The following is a 27,657-nucleotide window of genomic DNA, read 5'->3' as shown; positions in this document are numbered from 1 at the left end:
GGAGTGGTGATGGCTCTTAACGAGCATGCTGCCTTCAAGCATCTGTTTAACAAAGCACATCTTGCACCGCCCTTAATCCATTCAACCCTGAGTGGATACAGCACATGTTTCAGAGAGCACAGGGTTGGGGGTAGGGTCACAGATCAACAGGATCCCAAGGCAGAAGAATTTTTTCTTAGTACAGAACAAAATGAAAAGTCTCCCATGTCTACCTCTTTCTACACAGACACGGCAACCATCCGATTTCTCAATCTTTTCCCCACCTTTCCCCCCTTTCCATTCCACAAAACCGCCATTGTCATCATGACCCGTTCTCAATGAGCTGTTGGGTACACCTCCAAGCCGGGGTGGTGGCCGGGCAGAGGGGCTCCCCACCTCCCAGTAGGGGCGGCCGGGCAGAGATGCCCCTCACCTCCCGGACGGGGCGGCTGGCCGGGCAGGGGGCTGACCCCCCCCACCTCCCTCCTGGTCGGGGCGGCTGGCCGGGCAGAGGGGCTCCTCACTTCCCAGTAGGGGCGGCCGGGCTAAAGGCCATTTTTTATCTCAAGGTAAGCCTGAAATATAGATAATATATTAATATTCCAGTATTTCAAATTGTAAGCATTAAAATGTCATCTAATGAATTTTGTGGTTAAATATAATTTGACATATTTTAATCTATTCAATTGCAATGAGTAATTTTGGCACTTTGTTTCAACTTTTAAAAAAGTGAATTTCTCATAATGCATCTCTTAAGGAATTATCTATTAACATAATTAGAAATTAATACATGTTATTAACGGCTTAATCAAAGAAACTGTAAATTGATGTGGGACTTCTTTGCAACTTTGCTGTGGGTCTAATCAGTAATATTTCATGTACTCGTTGTCTTCACCCACCCCATCCTTTATTAAATATAGAGGGGAAAAAAGTGGCTCATGTAGACTAGGACTGGTTCAAGAATTTTACGAATATATGATTTATAAAGTGATATGGAGGAAAGACATGAAAGAAAAACTGACTTATTGTACAGCAAACGTTTTAAAAGCCACTTAACAAAAATTAATGCTATATTTGTTCTATTTCTATACAATCAGAAACCATTAATAAATATATATCTTTCAACTATAATGGCCAGAATTATTCTTAGTAGGCCTCAGGAATGGTCAAAGTAAAATTTTTGCCAGGGAAACACAATAATTGCCAATGTTCAATACTTGGTGTGCCAGTCAATGAGGGAAACAAAAATGTTGCTTTACAACAATCCCTTCTAATGTTTAATGTTACTGTTAATTGCTTTATGTAAACTCTATGATCTTAGTTCCTTAGTGATGCTCTTATTAACCAAAATTATTGTAATACTTAAATAAGTACCTATATTCACCTAACCAAAAATGTGTATATACATCATGCTTTTATTAGTCCCATTAGTAAATAATAAAAATCATTTATAAAAATGACAAATAAATATCTGTAAAAATAAAAAAAAATAGTAGTAAGATAAATCCATTATATCTCTATTATGTATACATCCAAGTCTTTAGTACACTGTGATTCCTATTGATTTTTTTCAAAATGATTTTAAAATCTAAAAGCTTGGCTGGGCATGGTGGCTCACACCTGTCATCCCAGCACTTTGGGAGGCTGAGGCCAGCAGATCATGAGGTGAGGAGTTTGAGACCAGCCTGGATAGCGTGGTGAAAACCTGTTTCTACTTAAAAAAAAAAAAATACATATATATATATATATATTAGCCAAGTATGGTGGTGCACACCTGTAATCCCAGCTACTCGGGAGGCTGAGGCAGGAGAATTGCTTGAACCCGGGAGGCGGAGGTTGCAATGAATTGAGATGGCGCCACTGCACTCCAGCCTGGTCAACAGAGTGAGACTCCATCTCAACAAATAAATAAATAAATAAAAGCTTTCTGAGAACATTTGATCTTTTACCAGTGTTTTGTTGGAAAAGCAGGTGTGAAGTTATTTCATTTATAGGGAATACTTTATATTACTTCATGAATTCCTGGAGTTATGTATTAAGACATCACCCACAGTCAGGACCAGGAAACTTAATAAATAGAAATTCAGTTTTAAGATTGTCTAATGAATTTATAAATTTCCCCTTAGTCCTGTTTATAGAGGCTTAGGCAGATTAGTTTTCAAAGAACAAAGGCTAGCTCTCATGTCAACTGTATTCATTTCTGCATGTCATTCTGAACCAAAGAAATGGATGAAACTCATCTGCACTTTTGACTGAGGGAATTACATGATATTTTGCTATCATTGGAAAACAGAATAAAATGATCTCTCTTTACTTTCAACAAACACATACACTCCCCCATCACTATCCACACACCATCATGATTCTACAGAAATAAATAAATTCATTTAGCCTATCCCAACAGAGGGATTTCACAAATTTAGAATACCATAACCAAGTAGTTTGGAATACTCCTGTACAAACAAGACAGATTACATGTGTAACAAGTGACAAAGAAATACACCTAAGAAATGTTATAATTATCCCTATTTTATGGACATTTTTTGTTTTGTTTTTTGAAAGATGTAACCACATTAAAATGTTTATGCCTAGTAACTTACTTGCAAACTCTAGGAATGACTTTATAACAATAGTAGCTAACACTCATGTTACTAATATACTGATAGTAGTATACTACTACTTCATTTCATCACAGTGATGGCAAGCAGATTGTAATATTGATCCCTATAATGCAATTTTAAAAGTTATTTTTAAATTTAATTTAAGTTACATAAGTGACAAAAAAAGAAATTTGAATTCCATGTCTATAACTCAAAGGTACTGTTCTAATTGTTAGATAATACTGCTGTAAAATATTTTTAATTCCCTTCTGCTCTGGAATAAAATATAGGTTATAATACTCCAGATTTTAAATGGGGGCTCAAGTATACTTATTTTAATATTGTTTTCTCTTAAACTAATTTGCCGTAAGAAGAATTTTATAAAGAATATTAAATATAAAGATGCAGAGGATAGTTTAATGGTATATTTATGTCACATTTTCAGTAAGGCAATTACTATGCTTTTCCTTAAATATGAATTACTTTATATAAGTGGTAGAAGTTTTCTTGCAGTGCTTGATACACCTTAAGGATGCCAAAAGTAAAACAAAATGGCAAGTCCGAGCCGGTATTCCACTACAAATAATATTTTAATTCTATGACTCTCATTTCATTTGGATAGCTTTGAACTCCATCTGGTCACTGACAGGAGGAAAAAAAAGTTTGAGTTCCCATTTTCATTAATATCTTCACTTTTTAAAGTGGAAAATGGAAAGCTTCAACTGCTAACAAATCAACAACTAATACATTCATAAATGAACCTGCTCCTATAATGGTCTAAAGTGGCTCTCTGTTTAAGAAAGCAATTGATGCAATTGGACCTTCCTATTATTTTCTTTAAATAATCAAGTTATTTGTTTTTAAAATACAAGTGCATTTATATTCACAGTTTACATGAGTAGACAATATTATATTTGGTTTTATGGTTTACACAAAACAGGGATATTGACAGAATGTTAATATGTTCATATTAACATATTACCTAAGATATCTTATGAACATATTACTTAATGTATCTTATGACTTAACATATCTTATGAACATATTACTTAAAATAAAAAAAATTTCAGACTACAGAAAGTTAAAGCAGAAACTTTTGTTGACTGGATGAATTCAAAGGGTGAATAGGAAATATATTTCAGCCAGCTATGACAAATAGAGAAAAACACAACTGAAAAAGAAACCCAGCCATCTCTCTTTGATACTATGTCTCTAGTTAGCTACATGAATTTAATAACTCATGGAGTATTTCTGCATCATAGTCTTATTACCTGGAAAATAGGTAGGTTGTATTAGATCAACAGTTCTTCGCTGGATGATTTTGCATCCCCATGGGACATTTGGCAATGGTTGAAGACATTGTTTATATCACAACAGTGGGAAGGGGGTTAGGGCTGGCAATACTGGCATCTACTAGGTAAAATGGAACAGGAGAGCTCCACACAACAGAAAATTATCCAATCCAAAAGAGTAATGTCAACATTAGGAGACCCTAGAACAGGCGGTATTTATGGTTTCTATATCCGGGATTTCAGGATGAGTTTTTTAGAGTTAATTGGAGAACAAGAGGTAGAGTGAGGGGCTGAGATGCCTTTTTACCAATTAGGTTTTTTTCAAACAAAAATTTGAAGAATTAGTAACTTTTAGTTCAAACTGAATTATCCAGAATGTTCTATAAAATACCTTCAAACGAATCATTTTTCTTTGAAAATACTACGGTAAGGCTAATCTTTCACTTTTCAATGTGGAGATCCCCATCCAAAGTTTATGGCATTTATCTATCCAGTCTTACAATAACATCTTACGTTGCTATATAATTATAATATGAATATTATGGATGATATACATATCTTTATAATCCATTTAAATCACTTCTAAAGCATGAATAATATATATGTCTTTTACACGTGCATGTATACACACAAATACAATTTACTTATAAACATATTAAGAAGTTAGCAATATGGGAATATTATATATATTATATATATATAACATTTTTTATCTCTCTGTCCCCAAACTTTGTGATTTTATAATTTCAATAAAAGTACAATTTTGTTCAAACTATATTTGTATCTTATGTTTCTGTTCATGCTTCTGCAGGATATTTTACAAGATAAAAGTGTGGTCCATTGCTATTTGCTTTACTAAAGTTCTAAATTTTAAATAGTACTAATTTCTAATTTATTAGAAAATACTTACGATAAAGCATTAATTTGATAATTCAAGAATGCCAATATAAATACATGAAATGGAACACAGTAAAAAATAAATGTATGAACAGTCACATAAACCATTTCATGTCATCATTTTCTGTATTTACCAAAGTTATAGCTCTTTCGAATGATTATTGCTAATGTATTCATCTCTGACAAAGCACAATTATTTATTTAAATGAATGAACAAAAGAAATAAACAGACTGGCTCATTTTCATGGGTGACTGACTGAAGGAATTTAAGACCTTCTTCAATAATCCTCAATTCATGAATCTAGATGGTATAAACACATACTGATAATTTTAAAACTAAAATAATCAAAAATGTACATTAAAATATTTTTTAAATGAATTATTATTCACGTAAAGAATTTGAAGTGATATAAAAATGTTAAATAAATAATACAATGCAATTCAGTATATTATTTCAATAACAGTTTTTAGTGTACTCTTTGAAGCAGAAATATTATAACATTCTTTGTCATAATGAGAAGACAATTTTAAACATCTTTTCCAAATATTAAAGTTGTCTGGCATATGAGACTACATTTATGTGACTGTATGTTGTATTTCAATGATGAATGAGTTTTACCTAGAAAAGATTAATAGAAGATTTTAATAAAAGTAAACTATATGAGAGTCTTACAGTTATTGTTGTTAAGAGCTAAAATAAAAGCTTCACTTACAGAAAAAAATACTAAAAGGTTTAGTAACTACTCAACATGAATTTGCCTGTTACTAAAATATTTTATTATTAGGCTGTTGCAAAAGTAATTGTGGCTTTTACCATTACTTTTAAAGGTAATTAAAAGTACTTGTGCACCTAGCTATTACTTGTGCACCTAGCTATTCATAGAAGGAGAAAAATCAATATTTAATTTAACATTCCATGTTATCTGGCCACTCAATTATTTGGTGGTTTCAGGCTCCATTTTGGGGAATTCTAGAGTTTCTTTATGGTTTCAGGAATGTCTGCATTAGGAGAGGTTGGGAGAGAGGGTATTTTGTTGGATGTAATTTCTTCATTTTACTTTAATCAAAATAGTTTCTCTTGTAACTATACGCATAGAGAATTTCAGAAGAGGCTTTTAACTGAACAGAGGGATTTATAGAACAACAACACAACAAAGGTAGATAATTTCAAATTAATATGGTAATATGCACTGCTGTTACACTGATCTCTTGGTCAAGTAATTTAAAACAAGAATTAAAAACTAAAATTGAAATTTAGGTAATTAAATTCTATGAATAATTTTATAACCAAAAGGGGCAACTATTGAGATGCTGGAGATTAAGGGTATCCTATCTTAAGGAATGTAGCCATTGTGGAATTAGGACAGCACTTTTAAATGTAGAACATACCTGCATTTGTTTCTTGTCAAGTTCACCATTAGAGACAAAACTGATTGTCAGAACTGTGGAACATATGAGTAGCAACATACTTTTTATGCTGACAATTAGGTTGAAACAACCGAAGAATGAAATGCATAAAAAGTGTGCTCATTCCCACCATAGAATAAGAATTGCACTTAAAAAGTTAACGAAATATAATTTTGATAGGAAAATATTTGCTATTAGAGGGAATAAAGAAATTTTGTAAAGTAAAAAATAAACCCATTGACATATTGAGTAGTGTGTACATTCCCTGTCCAATTCTATTACAAGCAAGTCTAAATCTAGAGCCACTAAAATTTCTATGATAGACAGTTTATCTTTAACTAGATGTATTTTTTCTTTTCAACTAAAATGCCTTAGTAATTTCAGTACGATTTTTTTTCTTAGATGTCAAACATCTTTTAAAATTCAAGTTATGGATCACTTAACTCTAAATACATGCTTTTATTTTATTTCCAAAGCTTAGAGGACAAAGATTATTAAAATCTGAGTGTTCAAATATAAAATATCTTGAAGTATATGCATTAAATGTTCCATATTTTAGGCTACCATTGAGAAGATGTTTCTCTAAGCAAGATTTGATAAGACTAATCATGAAACTAAACAGCCAGCTGTTTAGATTATAGTACAATCCTTGCTGCCATGTATAACACTATTATCATCATTGGTTTTATAATCCTTTGGCTCAACTAACTACTTACTGGAGATAGCCGAAGAGAACTAACAAAGTTTTTAATGTGATGGCGTTAAAAGGTGATATGGTTCAGTTGTGTCCCCACCCAAATCTCATCTTAAATTGTAGTTCCCATAATCCCCAGGTATCGTGAGAGGGACCCCATGGGAGGTAATTGAATCATGGGAGCCATGTCCCCAATGCTATTCTCATGATAGTGAGAAAGTTCTCATGAGATCTGATGGTTTTTATAAGGGGCTTCCCCCTTCCCTTAGCTCTCTCCTTCCTGCCGCCATGTGAAGAAAGAGGTGATTGCTTCCCCTTCTGCCATGACTGCAAATTTCCTGGGGCCTCTTCAGCCCTGCAGATCTCTGAGTCAATTAAACTGCTTTCCTTTATAAATACTCAGTCTCAGGTATGTCTTCATTGGCAGTGTGAGAATGGACTTACACAAAAGGCCAACATAAATCCCTTTCTACTGGGACAACAGTATTTGGAGTTAAGAGTTAAAAAGAAAACATAAAAAGATGAACTGTAAACCTTCATTCAAAAATAAAACAGCATATTATATTACACTTTCATATGCAATAATATTTTTAAAAGTTCACTGTAAGTATAAATTTGTGTGAGATATAACCAACTTATTATAGTTGTAGTTTCATAAATTAAAAGATGTGGATGAAGTTCCAAGATTTGAAATTACTGAGCTTTTATTATCAAAGTTAAAGATGGCAGAGTAATAATAATTATCTTCAGTTTGAACAATAAATCATTCAGAGGGTGGTGCCCAGCTGGTTGTTTACTTTTCCCCTTAGAGAAGATTGAGGAAGTAGTGTTAAGATTTACTATTAGAAAGATGTTTAGAAGAATAATTTTGTGACAGTGATTAAATTCTAAAATCCTTGATCCAAAAGGGAATTGAGAGTATGAAATTAGATAATGAAATTTCCTGCTGTGTATCACATGCCATCACTGAATAAATTCTCTTGCCACATATTTTTGTATTGTGTTTCTTTTCCTCTGTGTCATAAACCTCTATCCACCTCATTTAACATTTTTACTGATTTTTTTCTCCCACAAATCATATTCTTATTGTGCCAAATACTATTAATATAAAATCTAACAGGCTAACATAAAGAAAGAGATGTCACTTTATCCTTAGAGGTATCTCCAGATGTGGGCCTGTCATGTGGCGGGGGGAGTATCTGCTGAGCCTAAGACTGTGGAGATGGCAGAAGCAGTTTTATGCCTCTGAGGTCTCAGCAAATTGGCATCAGTCACACTTACCTGTCTGTTTCCTTCACTGATCTCTTTTAAGCTATTTCTAAACCTTCCCCCTGTCTATATCATGCCTCTGTATTCGAAATATAATATTATTAGACACAGAATTTTACTTAAAAATACCTACTCACAGGAAAATAATGAGACTTTCTCAAAGAAAGATCATTCCTATATTTTTGGCAAAGGGATGGGCTCCTCTGGGAAGCCTTTCAGAGAGCTACATTGACACATTTGTATAAAAATAAATGAAACAGTATTCATCATAACTATGTGTCTCTTGCAGGATTCTATAACCCCTAAACTAACATTCTGCAGATGGCATGCCAATGTATTCAAGAGGGATCATATATAATTTGGATAGTTTTGATATATTAATAGGATATATACATCAGGCTTTCTTTTTAAAAAGTGAAATAAACATATATGATCTTAGAGGCAAATCAATGACTTTTATATTTTTGAAACCCCTAAATTAACTTTTTAAACCAAATGAGGCTATTATATAATAGTCATCATTCTTTAAAAGTTTCTACTTCCATTTCTTCCCCTCCTGATAAGTTTATTTTCTCCTGTATCACACCACTCAAATTTCTAGTAACCTTTTAACTTCCAAAAGGAATAATGGTGTGTTCCTCATGCCCTGTGACTTCGTACCAGGATTTGCTTACAGTCACTATCCCTGAATGGAAACTATTTTTCTCTGATCCCAAGATCCTAAGCAGAGCATTGTATGCATGTTGTACTCTACTTCCAACCAACCCTTTAAAGCACCAGGCACTCTGCATGTTGCATTCTGGCCAGAGTGCACTGCTTTGAATTCCTCTCATTTGACTCTTTGACGATCCTTACTCAGTGCTCTTCTTCAGCCTGTTTCGTCAGTCTGCAATTATCTTTTTCTTCTTTACCTCCAGTTGAAATTTTACTTCTATTTCAATATCTATTTTAAATACTTTATCCTTTTAATGATTACCCTCACACCCACTTAAGTACATACACTGGTACACACACTCACTACCTCTCTAGGTAGAAATGGTTGATTCTTGTCTTGAATTCTGCTTGTACTCTTATGTAGCAAATTTTTTTCAAACAGCCAATATATAAACTTCAATTGGACTTATCGCTGTATTGAAGGCCCAGATTATTATTTTTTTTAGAAATTGGCTACATTCTAGAATGCCTAGAAAACCAAACTAGACTGTATACTTAAAAAATTAAATTAAATCTTAAAAGTACATATTAATATTTCTAATAATTCAACTAAGAAAAAACACTTTCTCTGAATGTAGCATTTTACCATTTTCCTGACATTTCTATTTTCTAATGTATTAGAAATAAATGTTAAAGGTTTTGGGGGGTGATAATGGCCTATGTTTTAACTTCGGCTTAATGTTTATTAATGTGTTACTTCTGAAATCAATTATTTCTATAATTGTTAAATATGTCTTTATAATGTCTACAATTGTTAAATATATCTTTATAATTTAAAAAATCATATGCTGAAAGCAAAACCATTGGCAAAATGAACACGTTGGACATTTTTAAAGCATATAAGAAAGAAAGAAAGGATTACAGCACAATACTAGAGACCTTAGTGCTTAATAAAATTCTATGTGTTTTCCCACAATTCCACTTTAATATTAAGTGTAATTGTAAAACGATTCTGAAGATGTAGCAAGATGAGTGTCAATTATAGGCAAAAGCAAGGAAGGGGTAGCATGGAACCTTCTAGTTCTTTCTTCCACTACCACAGTAACCAATGAAGCAATGTGCAACAGATGGTAGAGCCTCCATCAACCTGAAGCAGAATATCCTGCTGCCTACAATACACATAAACATATCAACACAAAACTTTTTCTTTTTAAATTTCTGACACGTAATATTTATACATATTTATGGGATACAGTGTGATGTTTCAATACATGTATAAAATATGTAATGATTAGGGTAACTAGCATATCTATAACCTCAAAAATTTATCATTTCTTTGTGGTGAGAACATTCCAAATTCTCTTTTCTACCTATTTAAAAATATACAATATATTATTGTTCACTATAGTCACTTGACTGTACAACAGAACACTAAACATTATTCTTGCTATCTCACTGTAACTTTGTACCCACTGGACAACTTCTTATTCCCCCACTCCCAAATCCCTCTAGGCCTCTGCTAGCAACTATTCTACTCTTTACGTCTAGAAGATCAACTTTTGAAGATTCCGTTTATGAGATCACGTGGTATTTGTCTTTCTATGCCTGGCTTGTTTCACTTAACATATTGTCCTCCAGGCAATTTCGTGTTGCCTCAAAAAACAGAATTTTAATGTTTTTTTTTTTTTATGGCTGAATAATATTACATTGGGTAAATATACCACATTTTTTTATCCATTCTTCAGTTGATGGACACTTAGATTCCATAACTTGGCTATTGTGAATAGTGCTACAATAAACATAAGAGTTCAGATATTTCTTCATCATATTTATTTCATTTCCTGTGAATATATACCCAGTGCTGGGATTGCTATATCATACTAAAGTTCAATTTTTAATTATTTGAGGGATCTCCATACTTTTTTCCAAAATGGCTGCACTAATTTACATTCCCACCAACAGTGTGTGAAGGTTCCCCTTTCTCGCCACATGGCCTCTCCAACATTTGTTATTTTTTGTCTTTTGATAATAGCCATTGAAGGTGAGGTGAGATGGTATTTTACAGTGGTTTGTTTGTTTGCTTGTTTTGAGACAGGGTCTCACTCTGTCACCCAGGCTGGAATACAGTGGTGCCATCACAGCTTATTGCAGCCCTGACTCCATCTCAATCAATTCTCCCCCCTCAGCCTCCCAAGTAGCTACTTACTATATACTTAATCTCTGTGTGTGTGTGTGTATGTGTATATATATATGTGTGTGCCTGTGTGTGTTTCTCATAATGCCTTTCCATAATGTAAGGAACATATTGGGAAGGTCCTTGGAATTACAGTAAACACAATACATTTAAAAGAAAACAACCCATTTCATAGTTCTAGATATTATCTTTTCTCTTTCTCTTTCTAGTTCTTGGTTTATTTTCTTGCCGTTTTAGACTAAATCTCTGACTCACTTTTTGAAGCTCCAAATAATGCAAAAATTTCTTCTGATTTTACTAATTTAACCTCTTTTGTTATATTCACCCACACATTATATGCATGTCACCATTCTCTCTATCTGGAATAATCTTTCCCCTGATTTTTGCCTGGTTACGTACTACTGATTCTTCAGCTATCACTTGACATGCCTTTGTGTTGGAAAACCTCTGGGTCCTGGACTTATATACTCTCTCATAATTTGCATTCTTAACTCTTTTTATTCTTAACAAAATTGAAAATTAAATTATTTTTTATATTTAATAAGGCATTTCTGTATCCACCATTAAGCCATATGCTACCTAAAGACAAGCACCATGTGTCATTATCTCTGACATATCTTGTCACAGGCAAGCACAGTGCTATGATGAGAACATAATAGATACACAAAAGCATGTGATGGATAACTGCAGTACCTTATAATCAACTATTTTGAAAATGGTATTTCTAGGATAATCATACTTAGCATCATTGTACCAATTTGTATGTTCATCTTAATATTCGCTAATTTTGATCATTTTTTCAAAACACATTTCTATTCTATAGCTTTCACTTTTCATAATTAAAGTTTTCTAAAAAATGAACATTTTCATAACTTTAAAAAAAGGCTTTATCAATTATTCTAACAGCATTCAGAGTAAAAGGCAACTTAATTTGATTGATTAATTTTGGATTTAGTTAAGTTAGAAGTTGCCAAATTATAATATAGTATTTAATTTGATATTCTGAATTTAATTTGATACTGAATTTCATATATGTTAGATATTTACAAATTATGCATTGAATTCAAGTTTTAATATTTAACATCTGGTAACTTTTATGAAACAGATATTTTATTACTATATTTCAAAGTTTCCTGTTTTATTGCATTTTATTTACTTGAAATAAATAAATAACTGAAATACAGGATGAAGATAATAACAAAACTCACAGCTAACATTTATCATGAGCAGGTATAGGATAAGTGATTGACATGTGCTATCTTATGTAACCCTCACAACCACCCAGAGGGGTAAACGCCACTATTCTCATTTAGACATGAGGAAACTATAGTCATAACTAGGTATCCAGTTCTAAAAAAGGAGCTTAACTGAAATGCTTGAGGCCCTGCCATGATGCACCACTACTTCATTGCATTAAGCACAGTTTAAAATTAAACTACACATATCCTTAAAATTTATCTGTGGGAGCAGGAGAAATAAAACTAAGAAGAATGGTTGGTTTTATTAAAATCCTTTTCCTAACATCACTGAGCAGTACAACATGTTTATAATTAAAATGAATGAAACTTAACATTGGCTTTATTCTTTTGTGATTCCTGCACGTAGCATCCTTCTCTACCACATAGCACAACATTATGGACAACAGCATGAGAACCATCTTTAATTCTGCCTCCTGTTTCCAGTAACTCCAGCAATAGGAGTCAATGTTGAAGATAATATGTAAATAAATCACTAATAATTCAGCATTACTCCCAGGTGGGCTAGGGAAAAGCATAAATTATTTCAATGTACAGTCCAGTAAATCCTTTGTTTTTGGTCTCTGATGTGTAACCATTAAAGGTGCACCTTATTAAGAAATTCTTATGTAACATTTCTAGACATAAATGTCATCTGTCTTTCCAAAACTGTCTTTTAAAACAAACTTCTATTCAGTTATCTTTACATAGTTGAGTAGTATAGGACATTTGTTAAACATAAATGGAAAAAACCATATTCTTCAGAAACAAAATATTCTTCATATTAGATCAAATTGAGACTTTTTGCTTCTCTATTACTTCTCTGTTTTTCTTCTGATACTTGGGGTGAAACTGGTGCAAGCTAAGAGTTGAAAATCAATGCCTCAGGGCAGGGGCTTTTAATACTACTACATATTAGAATCACCTTGAAATAGTAAATACATGAAAGCTGACAGCCCACCTCAGAACACTTAAGTTATAATTGGATGGGGCCAGAATGTTTAGAGTTTGAAAAGTTTCCAGGTGTTTCTCATATGCATACACTATTGAAAACTACTCTTAAGAGGTAAGAAACCTAAACAAATAAAGTCTATTCTTAAAATTCAATTTTTCTATATACTCTCCCATAGCAAATTTCATGTATTTCCCACGATATTATTTTTTTATTCTCCCCATATACATTACAAAGAGGTCATTAGTACTCTAATTATATTTTGTCCTTCTCTTTAGGAAGTGTTTCTGTCAGGTATTATAATTATTTTACTTTATAATTATAATGCAATAATATTTTGCATTAAAAATTAATTAACACATAGAATGTACCAGGTATTGTTCCAAAAAACTTTTCCAATACTGAGTTTACAGCACTATTGCTATCTTCATTTCACAAACAAGGAACTTGGAGCATAGAGAAGATCAAATAACTTGATTAAAAATCAGTCAGCTGTTAGGTAGCACCGCCATGATACAACCCCAGAGCAGCATGGTGCTTGACTAATAATAACAAAATAATGAGTTGATAGTTATATAGCAATTAGAACAGCTCTGGCAAGTGTTAGGTTATTGCTTACTTTACTATTATCATTATGATCATTATTATTATTATTTACTGTGTGATTACCATGTACTAGGCATAATGCTAAGAACTTTACATAGTTACATGGTTGTATATGCTTTATTTCATTTTCACCTCACAATATCCCTGTGAGATGAGAACACTTATTGCTGTAAGCAACTTGTTTCAGTCACCCAACCAATAAGCAGATGAGCCTGAACAAAAACCCATAGTTAAAACCATGGCATTTTTCTTTTTCATTTTGTATCCTGTACAGGATTTAATAATAGTTTTCTCAAACAGTAGTAAACTATTATTTATTGAATTGAATTAAATTGAATTTGTATATCTATGATTCAAACTTAGTTACATTACTTTGCAGTAGAGACATTTTCCTTTTTTATATATATTTGTGTCTGTCTTATTTAATATCTGTTAGCCTGACGTTCTTAAAAAATATCAGTTTATCAGATGAGTAGATTGCAAAAATTTTCTCCCATTCTGTAGGTTGCCTCTTCATTCTGATGGTAGTTTCTTTTGCTGTGCAGAAGCTCTTTGGTTTAATTAGATCCCATTTGTCAACTTTGGCTTTTGTTGCCATTGCTTTTGGTGTTTTAGACATGAAGTCCTTGCCCATGCCTATGTCCTGAATGGTATTGCCTAGGTTTTCTTCTAGGGTTTTTATGGTTTTAGGTCTATCATTTAAGTCTTTAATCCATCTTGAATTAATTTTTGTATAAGGTGTAAGGAAAGGATCCAGTTTCAGCTTTCTACATATGGCTAGCCAGTTCTCCCAGCACCATTTATTAAATAGGGAATCCTTTCCCCATTTCTTGTTTTCATCAGGTTTGTCAAAGATCAGATGGTTGTGGATGTGTAGTATTATTTCTGAGGGCCCTGTTCTGTTCCATTGGTCTGTATCTCTGTTTTGGTACCAGTACCATGCTGTTTTGGTTAGTGTAGCCTTGTAGTATAGTTTGATAGACTGGATTAAGAAAATGTGGCACATATACACCATGGAATATTATGCAGCCATAAAAAATGATGGGTTCATGTCCTTTGTAGGGGCATGGATGAAGCTGGAAACCATCATTCTCAGCAAACTATCGCAAGAACAAAAAACCAAACACCACATGTTCTCACTCATAGGTGGGAATTGAACAATGAGAACACATGGACACAGGAAGGGGAACATCACACACTGGGTCCTGTTGTGTGGTAGGTGGAGGGGGGAGGGATAGCATTAGGAGATATACCTAATGTAAATGACGAGTTAATGGGTGCAGCACACCAACATGGCACATGTATACATATGTAACAAACCTGCACGGTGTGCACATGTACCCTAGAACTTAACGTATAATTAAAAAAAAAAAAGAATCCATCATCCACATAACCTTGAGCCAATGACCTCCACAAGCTTCACTTTCCTTATTTGTAAATTCAGATAATGGTACTTACTTCACAGGACCGTTTGGAATCTAAGGAGTTACTGCATGTAAAATACCTAGCACATAAAGCGTCAATAAAACAGCTCTTTTATCTCAAAAAAAAAAATCAGTTTAGTTAAATAACGGTTTATCTCTTTGGGAAATGTAAGAGAGAAAACAGTCTAGAAATTGTGACATCACTGTCTTTTCACCAAATACAGAATATGGGTGTGGTAGGCAGCTTCTAAGGTGACTGCCAATGATCTCTGAGTCTTGGTATTCCTACCGTTGAGTCTGGGTTGGATTTAAAGACTTGTTTTTAATGAATGGAAAATATCAGAAATAATGGGATATTACTTTTGAGATTAAGTTATAAAAAGAAAGTACCTTCAGCCTTGAGCTCTGAGTGTTGCTATTTCTCTCTCCAATCCCCTATCTCAGTGGAAAAAGAGCCTATTGCGAGCACCCCTATGAGGAGAGAGGGCCATCTGAAGACGAATTGATATCTCTCATCAACAGCCAGTAAAATTCTGAGGCCTGCCTATAGCTACATGAGTGAGTGTGAAAGAGCGTCTTTTGAGGCCTACTGTCAGTCCCTTTGACAAGTTTTGGGGTGGATTATCTTCCAATTCAGCTTTAAGATGACTGTGCCTAAATAACATCTTGGATAAGCTGATTCACTTCAGTGTCCTTAGAGACCTTGAGCCAGAGGAACACAACTGAACTACATTCACAATTCTGAGATAAGTTTTTTGTTAAGGCACTTCATTTGGGGATAAATTTTTATGCAGCAATAGATAATGAATAATTAATATTTTGGTTATGTGGTATATGTGAATTCATTTTGGAATCTTCACATAAACTTCAAACAGATAGATATGTATGCAGCTAGAACCAAATAAAAACAAAGGCCTACATTACTGAATATTGGGAAATATGTGATTTTTATGTAAATGCACCGTATGTGCAGATAACAAAAATGTGACCAATATGAATCCTGAAATGAAAGACAGGAGCAGGCACTGTGAATTACAGGTTTTCATGTACAGTGAGGCTTCTCTCACAGACCAATTCTCCACAGCATATTCTAGGTTAAATGCAGGAAGAATTTTTTTTTTTAAGTAAAGGTGCTTGATAATTCTCCTTATTAATGCCAAATATGTCAGTAGGCTTTCCATAAAAAAATAAGGAATGGTACATCATTTTTTTACTTTTTATTTATAAAACTAGAAATATTCATTACCATTAGAAAAATTGATTTGGATAACAAAGCATTTAAAATTGATATGGATGAAAAAGCATTGTTAATATCTTATTCTAACTATTTAGTGGGATGATAAGATTTTTGTTTCAGTAGTTCTAACAGAACAAAGTCATTAATTAGGGAAATGACAGTCCTTCAAGAACATCATTAGAATGATGCGCTTCTGCTTTCAACAAAGAGAGAAGCCAGAGAACCGAAGCAACTCAAATTTGATACAGATTCACAAAGGATCAGAAGTTCAAAACATACTAATGCATATGAACATTATATTAGAGACGATTGCATCCCAAACTGGTATTTTACCTAATAATATATAAGCAGTTATAATATTTTTAAAAATTATTCATGCTCAAATAAGTTTGAGAAAAAAATGCTGGTTAGACAGGCTTGTTAATTGTAGGGCTCTCCTGTGCTTTAAATTACTAATACGCACGATTAATCTCTAAGAGTGAGCCAAGAAACAGCATTTCCTACCTTCATTTGAGCATTGAGATTTTTGTGAAGGCTAAACAATTAGCCTTGCCCAGAGTAATGTTCCATGGAACAATAAATGAGGAACACTCTTAAGTATCATAATTCAAAGAGTTCACAGTAAGCTACAAGAAAGCAGGAACCACCTTTAGCCACTCCCAGTGTGCTCCCAGTACTAAGTACAGTACTGACAGTGCAGGCTTTTACTAAGTAATTACTGATGAACGAATGGATAGACACCCCCAAACTGTAAGTTGGAAAGTATTAGCTACATGCATATATTATTTTCAATTGTAGTCTTGCATCAAATAATGATTTATTTCTCTTCATCTTTCTACCAGCATCTCAATGCAAGGTCACTTCAGAAGTCTGTAGGCTTCTATAACAGCACACAGGATCAAAGGAAGGACCCTCCACTCAAGAATAATCTGTCATGATTGCGGCTAATATCAACATTATCCAAGACCTTATTTAGGTTCCTTGAAAGCTGGTATCTGTGCAGCTTCCATTCAGGTGGAAGGTATTGAAATCATCATAGACTGGCAAAAATGGCCAAGCGTGGTGGCTCACACCTGTAATCCCAATACTTTGGGAGGTCAAGGCGGGCAGATCACTTGAGCTCAGTAGTTCGAAACCAGCATGGGCAACATGGGAAAACCCTGTCTCAACTGAAATAAAAAAGTTAACTGGACATGGTGGCATGCACCTGTAGTCCCAGCTGCTCAGGAAGCTGAGGTGGGAGGATCATTTGAGCCTGGGAAGTCAAGGCTGCAGTGAGCTGTGATCCGGCCACTGCACTCTAAACCTGGCAACAGAACGAAACCTTGTCAAAACAAAAACAAAACGAAACAAACAAACAAACAAAAAAACTCTATTTTTAAGTCCTCACTGCTAAATGCAAAGTTTTCTACCACAGGGTGGTAGTAATAGATTTCTGTTATTGAGAAGACCCTCCTCCCCACCCACCCCCCCAAAAAAAAAAACGAAAACTTTTCTCTCCAGGTATTTAGTAATTCCTTCTTTTTTTCTCTTTTATCAGGAAAACTGATATACTATTTTCAATGAGTTTTGGATTTTCTAAGGGCACACACAGAGAGAATAACTTTAGGCTACTTCTTGAAGATAAAATTCAACGATTTTTAACCAATATTTATACCATCCAGCATCACCTGGATTATAGCCAATCAAACAAAGCATATGAACCAAGTAATCACACAATATCTGCATTGATGTGTTGTCTACATGCAGCAGAATGATCTGGATAGCTCACCAAAAACATAATTCATGTATACCTTTTTTACTCCATTTGCCAACATACTTTATTTCAGAGAAATTTTAAATTATATCTCAGCTGTTTCTCAGAGCTCCTTTGTGGAAATTACATCCTGGTTTCTGTTCCATACTTGAGTAAACTACAGGCTTTCCAGTACATTGTCCATTGGACCAAAATCGGGAGCAAGAGAAATAGTGTTATGGCAGTCAGGACACAGTAGCTGGAGCCAAACTATCTCGGTTCAAATTTTCGCTCTGTCACTTACTAACTCTTTATCCTTGAACGTATTATTTAACCTCTTTGCCTCATTTTCCACAACGGTCATCAAAGGGAGTAGTAATAGGATGAGTTAGGGTCATCACTTAAATTGAATGTATTAATACATGCATCACTTAGAACAGGTGTATGGTGTATATATCTATATCTATATTTATATATCTATATCTATACAATCATCCCTCAGTATCCTCAGGGGATTGGGTTCAGGACTGCCCGCATATACCAAAATCCACGCATACTCAAGTCCCGCAGTCAGCCTTGTGGAAATCATGGACACAAAATGTTGGCCTTCCATATATGCGGATTTAGCTTCCTGCAAATACTATTTTTCTATCTGATTTTGGCAGATGAATGTGAATGAGGAACCCAGCTATAGTGATGGCCTACTGTAATTATTGAAAAAAATCTGCATATAAATGGATCTGCCTAGTTCAAACCATGTTGTTCAACGGTAAACTGTATATCTCTTCTGAACTCTCCATTTGGAAACACATGGACCCAGAGGATTTCTTCCTTTGCTTGTTTATTTTTATGTGAGTGTGGACCCACATTTATCTCTATTGGCTGATCCAGAAGATTCACAGAGGTTATGTTCTTCATCTTGCTATCCCAACCGTCAGGTCCAAGACTTTGTATTATCTTTCTCTCTTACTTCATTGACTTGTAGATGCCCCTGGTCCTTGATCCATCTTTGTGAACTTAATGATTCAAACTCTCTTGTTTATAGCAGGTTTAAAAGAACAGCTCTTATTACTAGATGTTCAGAAAAATATACATTTTATGTTTCTATTAAATTTAGAAGATCCTACCCATTTTTAGCATTAAAAAATATGAAATGTTTATTCAGATAAAAATTTAGTCCAATGTAGATTTTCAGTGTCTTCTAGGTAAAAATGTTTAGTCTCCCAGACACCTTTCCTTCTTAGTTTTTGTCTCCTTAAGATAGTGCCTATTCATAGGGGAGGGGTTGGGGGGATAAATGGAACTTATTTTATAAGGTTTCATGGTGGTAGGGGAAGCAAACAAACAAATACCTTGAGTGCTATGTCCTCAGATTTCTACGGTTTCCAAAGAATTGGTTATGTGCTGTTGACACAGAATTGGTTATGTGCTGTTGACATCTGCTAGTGATCACTGCTGATTCTGTATCGAGTGTGAGTCTCTCAGCTTAGAAAGAATGTAAAAGTGATCATGTGATCAAGTGATCTTGATCAAGTGGAAGGTTCATCTCAGCTTCCACTGCACCTGTCACTTATGAGCTCTCACTGTAATTTCATTTTCCTTCATCTGGGGATAGCAGGTAGTGATTCCTAACCTTTTGTGCAAAGACCTCTGACTTCATACAGTTCTCCCATCAGCCTCTTGGTAAATCCTGAGTCCTGTTGTAACTCTGGAACCCAGGGTGGTTCCAAAAGGCTACAACATAGGGCCTTTTCTCCCTGACCTGTTGCATTGCTAAGTAATTATAGCTGAGCCCCTAGTGATTCAAGTAAACCTTCAAGAAGAACCTCATCCCAGACTCCTGGACTATGGGCAAGAGTTTTCTCCTCATTGTTATTCCTTCAATATATGTAACATACCTCATGGATAAGGATGGCTCTTATATTCTTATATAATCCTAAATTAAATGTCAACTATTAAGTATTATCTCTGACATCATCTTTATATTCCCTCCATCCTTATTCTCAAGCAAATGAAAGCTATACAACAACATAGGGAGGTACTCAGAAATGCAAATGATGAAAGCATAATGTCCCCTCATGAACATGAAAACAAGTTGCTGGTAATTTACGTGCATTTTGTGGTACCGCCAAATCCCAATCAGGAAAATAAGTACTGTGCATTGAAATTGTACCTCTGATTTCAAAATTAAAACATAAAAATTTTTAGTAGTTATATAATTATGTTAGTTGCATGAAATTTGTTTCTAAAATATGACTTTGACAAAGATATATATAGGACACATAGTAATCAAAACAAAAGTGGCAATTTTCTCGGTAGTACTATCTACCCTCATGGGCTATTCTATGGAATTCCTTTCCCTATTGTTTTAGGTAAGCCGTCAGTATATCTGTTTTGCAAAGAAAACAATGATACTGGGATTTTAGTACAACTCATGTCACTTAGTTTCTATGTCTATTTCTTTATATGAGTTATTATTTCCTTTTAAAACTATCATTTATGTATCGTGATAGATTCAAAATACATCTAAATACACGTTGCTTATTATGAATACTAAAGTTAAGTAATGCAGAATTTATAGATTCATACTCCGGTTTAAAATTAGGTAGCTTACATAGGGGCATTTATATTGTTTCATGGAAGCAAGTTTATTAGTGCTTTCCTTTCAAGCATAGCCTAAATACATTAAGATTAATTTGAGAGTAGTTTTAATTCCATAGGAACATACATTAGCCATATCTTTTCATCTGGAAAAGATTATAACAATAGCAAAACAGTAAGTCTAATAATGTCTACAAAGAAACCATATGAGATTAGAAATATGAAACCTTGTATAAATCCCTCTTATCAGTCCCCATACAATTGTCTGAATCCCCACGGCTACAGTCAATTATGCTTTTTTTTTCCCCCACAGAGATACCAGCACCAATAAGAGAACAGTTTATTCTGCCTCTTGCAGTGATTTTTGTGAATATCTCAAAATATCGATAATAAGAAATAGGTCCAGTCAATGCATCTGATGGATGCTAATTCTATCCAGGAGACAATATTAACCTTTTCCACTGTAAGCCTATCAAATACTAGAGATCTAAGATGGAATAATAGCTCAAAATGAATTTCTCCATGAAATAAAAATAGACTGATTGTTAATCTTTCTCGAAACACAGGTTAGTAAAACTGCAGCTGTTTCAAGAAGTGAATATGTTGGAAAATGTCAAGTGTGAGACATTTTTCTTTCTTGACCAATTAAAAGTAATAACATGCCAACTTTGAGAATAATAGTGTGGGAAATAGTGGCAGTTTTTAAACTTTGTAAATAGAAATATCAAAACATATAATTAGTTTCAAATTTTTGGTTAATTAAACACAAATACCTATTTATCTGTTGTATTTTGCTTTCATAGTGGGCTTATAATGTTGACATGAAGAAAATAAAAATAGCTTTATTGTTACAGCCTATGTAACAAAGCATGACAAAAACATCCAGATATCTAATTTCTCATTGGTCTGGGTCTTTCGCAGTGTGGATGCATAATTTTATCAAATTGAATGGATATTTTTAAGGATATAATTACATGTTTCTTGGGGAAGTTCAACAATTTAAAGTATCTTGTCAATGTTTTATTTTTTCCATTCCTCCAAAACTTAAAATTAAGTAGTGAGTCACTGATTCAACAAGATGTACACAAAATTATGTCTACTAGTGTAAATTATAAACATGAAACTATAGTTTAGAACTCTCATCATTAAAGTTATTGGGTTATAATAGAAACACATGTAATACATGTAAAAATGTATAACACAAGCTCAAGCTGAGTTATAAAAACATGTTTTGCTCATGAAATTTAATTTTTTACTAAATTTGATTAGTTGAGGCTTTTAAATAAACATAAACATTAATGAATTAAATAATGTATAATTCCACAAATGTTTTCTCCACATGCATCTTATGCTATGGAAAAATATTTATCCATTCTTTCCAGAAATATTTATTGAGCTTTGAAATATGCCAGACACTGTTCTTGGAAGAAAGAACACATGAATAAACAAAAACATTCTAAATGTTGGCCTTTGTGGTACTTGTGCTCATGTTTTGTATATTAAATAAAAAAGACAAAAACTATTTTTGTGACATTTGCAGTTTGTGGTTAAGCAGGCAGTAAACTCTTCACACAAGTCAACAGGGGAAGCACAGGTTGTAAATATCTGAATGAAAGAGTGATGTGATACAGAATAATGTGTGAAGGCCCATTGTAGGGAAGAGACAGGGAAGCCTTTTTGAAGTGATAACTCCATGGCGTGACACACTTTTAAGTTTGCCTAAGACAGTTTTAATTCACATTTGTTGTCCTAACAGTCTGTCAGAGTAGCCTTTGCTCCACTCAAATATTTAGGAGAATGACTAAGGTAAAGTAGGAGACTGATTGTAAGCATTGAAGCAGGTTCGGTAAGGGATGGTTTTGATGGGGTTTAGGGTGATAGTAACTGAGATTCAGAAATGTGGATACACTTGATACAAATACTCTAAATAATCTTCTTTTCCATTCCTGTATTTAAGTCACTTACCTATTCAAAGAATAAGTAGCATTCAAGACTCTAAAGTTCAAATAACAGAATGATACACCACTTCCTGCTTTAGAGGCTCACAGCCCATTTGAAAGAGACAGACAAATAAACACATGCATACAACTTAGAGCTAGAGGAATCCTAGTGTAATTGGCAGTGGGTAAGTGGATCACCAAGGAAAGAGAGGTGAATTCTAACTATATTCAAAAACAAAAAAGATTCACAGAGTAATGGACCATGGACTTGAGATTTAGAAGTGAATGATGGTCATTTGTCGATTGGGATAATATCTCTGTAGGTGTATGAGGTCCTAACTTTGGTGAATGAAAACTACAATTTGTCTTCATAAATTGCTTACATTTTTTCTGAAGAAAGATAGTTTTATAATTCCATCTATTAATATTTCTTTGAACCCCCTGTTACCTGAGAAGGCAATCTATTTTGAAATGAAAATAATAGAGGCTTAATACACTAACCTGGAAACACTTTATAATACATATCACATTGAAGAGTTCCTACATAAATACTCTTCTGTTCATTTTAAACTTGAGCTTTATTATCTGTTTTTTGTAAACCCCAGAGCTTTCTTAATAAGCATTATGAAAAATCTTTTAAATAAGACAAAAACATTTTAGGTTTCTATTCCTTTTTTTCCCTCAGTGCTTTCAAAGAAATTTCTGAGCATAACCTGTTGTATAAATTATACTAGCAGGTTATGATTGTTTGGGGTACTTCCTTGATTTTTCACATTTAAAAATAAAACTGCTCATGTTTTTTTTGTTTGTTTCAAACAGCAAGTAGAAAAATTGTCATACAGAATGTTACCTGTAAACTTTATCTTTGTTCATGTTTTAGATTTTTTTTTCCTTGATTTGAATGACTGTTTTTTTTTCTTTTCAGGTACTTATATGTGAATTATTTTCAAATTGTACTTTTTAAGCAATAGATGCGGAAAAAATAGGAATACTGACTTATTATGTCCTCAAAGTCTCCTCTCAACAAATACCAGGAGATTTCCAGTTTTCTCTTACATAGTTTGGTTGGAATTAGTTCTGTTTTGATTAATAGTCATGAACAATGTGTTTGTTCTGCCCTCTTTTTTAAATATGGGAGGGAGTTGATGTTGGTAATTTTTCATTATTTCTCTCAACTTTGCTATAAAACAGGAGGAATTTCATTCAACTTCCGATCACATTTGAATTAGATACCAGAAGACTAATAATAAGTAATTTTACAATGTTGATGTGCGGGCAATTCTAGGGAAGACTCAAAACCCAGAATACATAAAAGGGAAAATTCACACAATTAATTACGTTTAAAAATTCACATGGAAACACATTAAAGAGTTCAAAAGAGAAACGGGAAAAGTAAAGCCATGAAATACAAACTATCCACATGAGTACTAAAATACCAAGGTGTGGGTTATACATGTGTATATATTTGTCAAAATTTGGAATGTACACTTAAGGTTTGTGCATTTTATTATATGTAAATTTTACATTAAAATAAATAAATTTGAACTCTAGTTAATGATAGTAATAATAAGGTATTTAAGCGAAAGTACGCTGATTCCTGCAAAGTATTTTAAATTGCATCCAAAAATAAGGTGGAATAATGTATGGATAGGATGAAGGAAATATGGATTGGTTTGTGCCACAAGTTTAAATAAATATTAGTGTTAGAATCTAGGTGGTAGATCAATGATGTTCATTGTAAAAGACCTTTAAATTCACTGCCCTTTTTTTTTTTTTTTTGAGACAGGGTCTTGCTCTGTCACACAGGCTGGAGTTCAGTGGCATAATCATGACTCACTGCGGCCTCAATTTCCCAGGCTCAAGCTAGTCTCCCACCTTAGTTTCCTGAGTAGTTGGGACTAAACGTGTGGCCGACCACGCCCAGCTATTTTTTTTTTTTTTTGTAGAGACGGGGGTCTCACTATTTTTCCCAGGATGGTCTTGAACTCCTGGACTCAAGCAATCCTCCTGCCTTGGCCTCCCAAATTGCTGAGATTACAGGCATGAGTCACCATACCGGCTTTCACTACACATTTGAAATTTTCATAATAAAATGTTGAAAAATTTCTACATGATGATTTCTAATAAATAATATAATGCAATTGAATACCAATTAAAAATTGCAATGACATGAATGGTATCAACAAAAAATTTAAAATAAACACACAAGTGAAAAAAATGAAAATAATGCATAACTTCATTGTCAATCACATAAATTAAAATTAAATTGATATTTATTCTATTATGTCTTGAAAGAAGAAAATAAATTATAATATACAAGGTTTTTGAGTGTGACAGTGTTGAGAATTATATACAATGTCCACGTGTATATAAATTTGTACAGCCTTTTAGAAATACTCCTTTTGAATATATGTCTAGTAAATTTAATGACATTACCTTTGATTCAGCAATTCAAATTTTAGAAATGGATTTTCATAAAACATTGAAAGACTGGACGCAAAGATATATATCCATAAGTTTATAGGTATCAAATTGAAAGTATATAACATACATATTTAGCAAAATTATTTGATTAAATACATTTGGTATAAATAATATGATTAAATTTTTTTATTGTATTGTAAGCACTGATATAGATTTATATTTATGGACATAAAAAGATAGCCACACTTTTTTGAGTGAAAAAGGCAAGCTATGAAAAATTATGTTGACTATATATGTGTGTGTATGTGTGTATATATTTATATATGTTTGTATGCATAAAAGAATAAATGTCTGAAAATGCACGATAAAATAAAATTTGCTATCTCTGGAAATGCTGTATTGTGGTCAATGTTTACTTTCCTTTTATATATTTCCTTTTACACATTCCTTTTACACATTTCAGTAGTTTGAAAAGTAAAAATAAACATTTACAGATAAAAACTTGAGGAAATATTTCACATCAGATATAATGAATAATTAATATTCTTAAAGTACCAAGTTCTTACAGTTAAAAACTACCAACAGTCGCAAATTTTTAAAAACAATATTTATTTACATGACAAAATGGTAGTCTCTAGGAAACACAGAGAATAAGAAATATAGAGAATAAGTATTCCTTACCTTCCACATATTTACAACCAGTATTCAAAAATAGTTTTAAAAATATGTTTAACCACTCTAAATGTACATTAATATTCTATACACACAAGTGTGAAATGATCACATCAAAGTAAAACTATTTATTGATTTATATTTACTTACTACATATTCCAAGCTATACTAAAATGTATTTAAAATGTAATTCTAATTGCCTAAAAAAAGCATATGAGTTTGTATAAATAAAATACCGTTTTCGTAAAATGAAATTCTAAGATAAATTTGTTGAATTTTGTTTTTTTGAAAAGGATTATAAATAACATTTAGATTATATCATCATTCATGAGTTCAAAGAAGAAATCTCCTTTGAATGTAGCACCATTCTGCCCTGATTAGATCAATTTTGGACATTGACCATCGTAATTAATTACTCTTAGCCTTCAGGATGATGCACAACTCAAAATATGGAAAACTGAAATTCTATAACAAATACAACTGGCTTTACAACATCTGAACCATTTAATACATTTAAAATTACTTAAATGAAAAGTTAAAGTTATTGACTCAAAATTTTAATCAGCTTGACTATCCTTCTGCATCTAAACATGAATTAAACAATCTTAAAGCTAGAAATCTAACCACAGACAGATATAAGTAAAAAGAGAAGTTTACCGGTTTACTTTTTTCTAATATCTAAGTTGAATTAGTCTCTTCCAAAGTATTTTTTTTTTTTTGCAATTTTGAATTTACTGGTTATTTTAATGAATGAAGAAATAATAATGGGATATAATGTCTTAAGCAGGAATGAGCAGAATATACAAAAATCTAATCTAAGAACGGGAATGAGATATTGGATATTTATTTATGAAAACTGAATAACTAATAAAAATGATCTCAGCAAATATGCTTAATTTAGATATTGTGACAATTTCTTGTGAAACTTTTGAAGTTAATGTTTTGAGGGAACTTTAAATTCTCTCTCAACCACTTGCAATTTAATTAATTAGCTATCAGGCATCAGTGATATTCAAACTTGCCTCCAGAATCTCATTTATGAGATTTCACCCTGGATCACATTTTTAGTTTGTCATAAAAGTTGGCACTCTGCACAAAATTGGCAAGGCAAAATATTTATTTTCCTCTGTATTCACTTCAAAAAAAAATACTGTCATATCTGACAGAAACCATAGTTAACTTCTCTCTGAAGTTATTCTTTCTCAAGTTTTTTACCCTTTGTGCTCTTGACAACTTTTCTGCAAATTTCATTGTAACAGAACCAATACAACTAATAAGATTCCCGCTGTAACTTTCCTCATGCCTTATATTTATTTTTGTCTATTTATTAAAATAGTACTTTTTATAAGAGTCGCCCTATGATATTACTGCTTCTTTTAATTACTTTTTGAAAATACTTTTATTTTTAAGAAGTATGTTTAATCAAACTCATCTTAAATTTATTTTGCATACCTTCAAATATGCATTGTTATCTGAGATAATTAATCTGTTTTAATATGGCCAAACAAAATTTGTGCTTTAAAGTTCATTATCTCAGCGAAAAGAATGGAGTGAAAATCAATTATATTTAAAACCACACACATACATTATGCAGAATTTTCTCCTTTCAGAATTGATATTCACAGAAATAAAATGCCACTCTTATTGTTTAGTTGGAAAATACTGTTGTTAGAAAATTACATTTCATCTTATGTGTCAATCTCCGCACAGAAAAGCAAATTAGCTTTCCCTGGAATGTGAGAAAGCAGCAAAAGCAAAACACTCTAAAATTATAATTTCATATTCTTATATTTTTATCTTTACCTTGCTAAAGAATAAGAATATATTCCACTCTTAAAAATTCTT

The 27,657-nt window shown here is 32.9% G+C and overlaps 1 protein-coding gene and 1 long non-coding RNA gene across 3 annotated transcripts in view; one reads left to right on the top strand and one right to left on the bottom strand.

Moving 5' to 3' along the window:
* The window catches only part of LOC129534079 (uncharacterized), a 117,355-nt gene extending 99,918 nt beyond the window's left edge, over nucleotides 1–17,437 (top strand). Inside the window, exons 2-3 of one of the 2 annotated variants that reach the window (XR_008680497.2) lie at nucleotides 15,648–15,761; nucleotides 17,283–17,437. This is a non-coding gene — a long non-coding RNA (uncharacterized lncRNA). Of the gene's footprint in view, nucleotides 1–15,647; nucleotides 15,762–17,282 lie in introns of those variants that run through there. The other variant, XR_010134276.1, reaches the window with a different exon arrangement.
* Nucleotides 1–27,657, bottom strand: part of LOC115933063 (protein eyes shut homolog) — a 300,672-nt gene that overhangs the window by 241,107 nt on the left and 31,908 nt on the right. The gene's annotated exons all lie outside the window — the stretch shown is intronic.

The sequence above is a fragment of the Gorilla gorilla genome, chromosome 5, assembly GCF_029281585.2.
Source record: "Gorilla gorilla gorilla isolate KB3781 chromosome 5, NHGRI_mGorGor1-v2.1_pri, whole genome shotgun sequence".
Lineage (NCBI taxonomy): Eukaryota > Metazoa > Chordata > Mammalia > Primates > Hominidae > Gorilla > Gorilla gorilla.
This window is presented reverse-complemented; position numbering and strand designations above follow the sequence as displayed.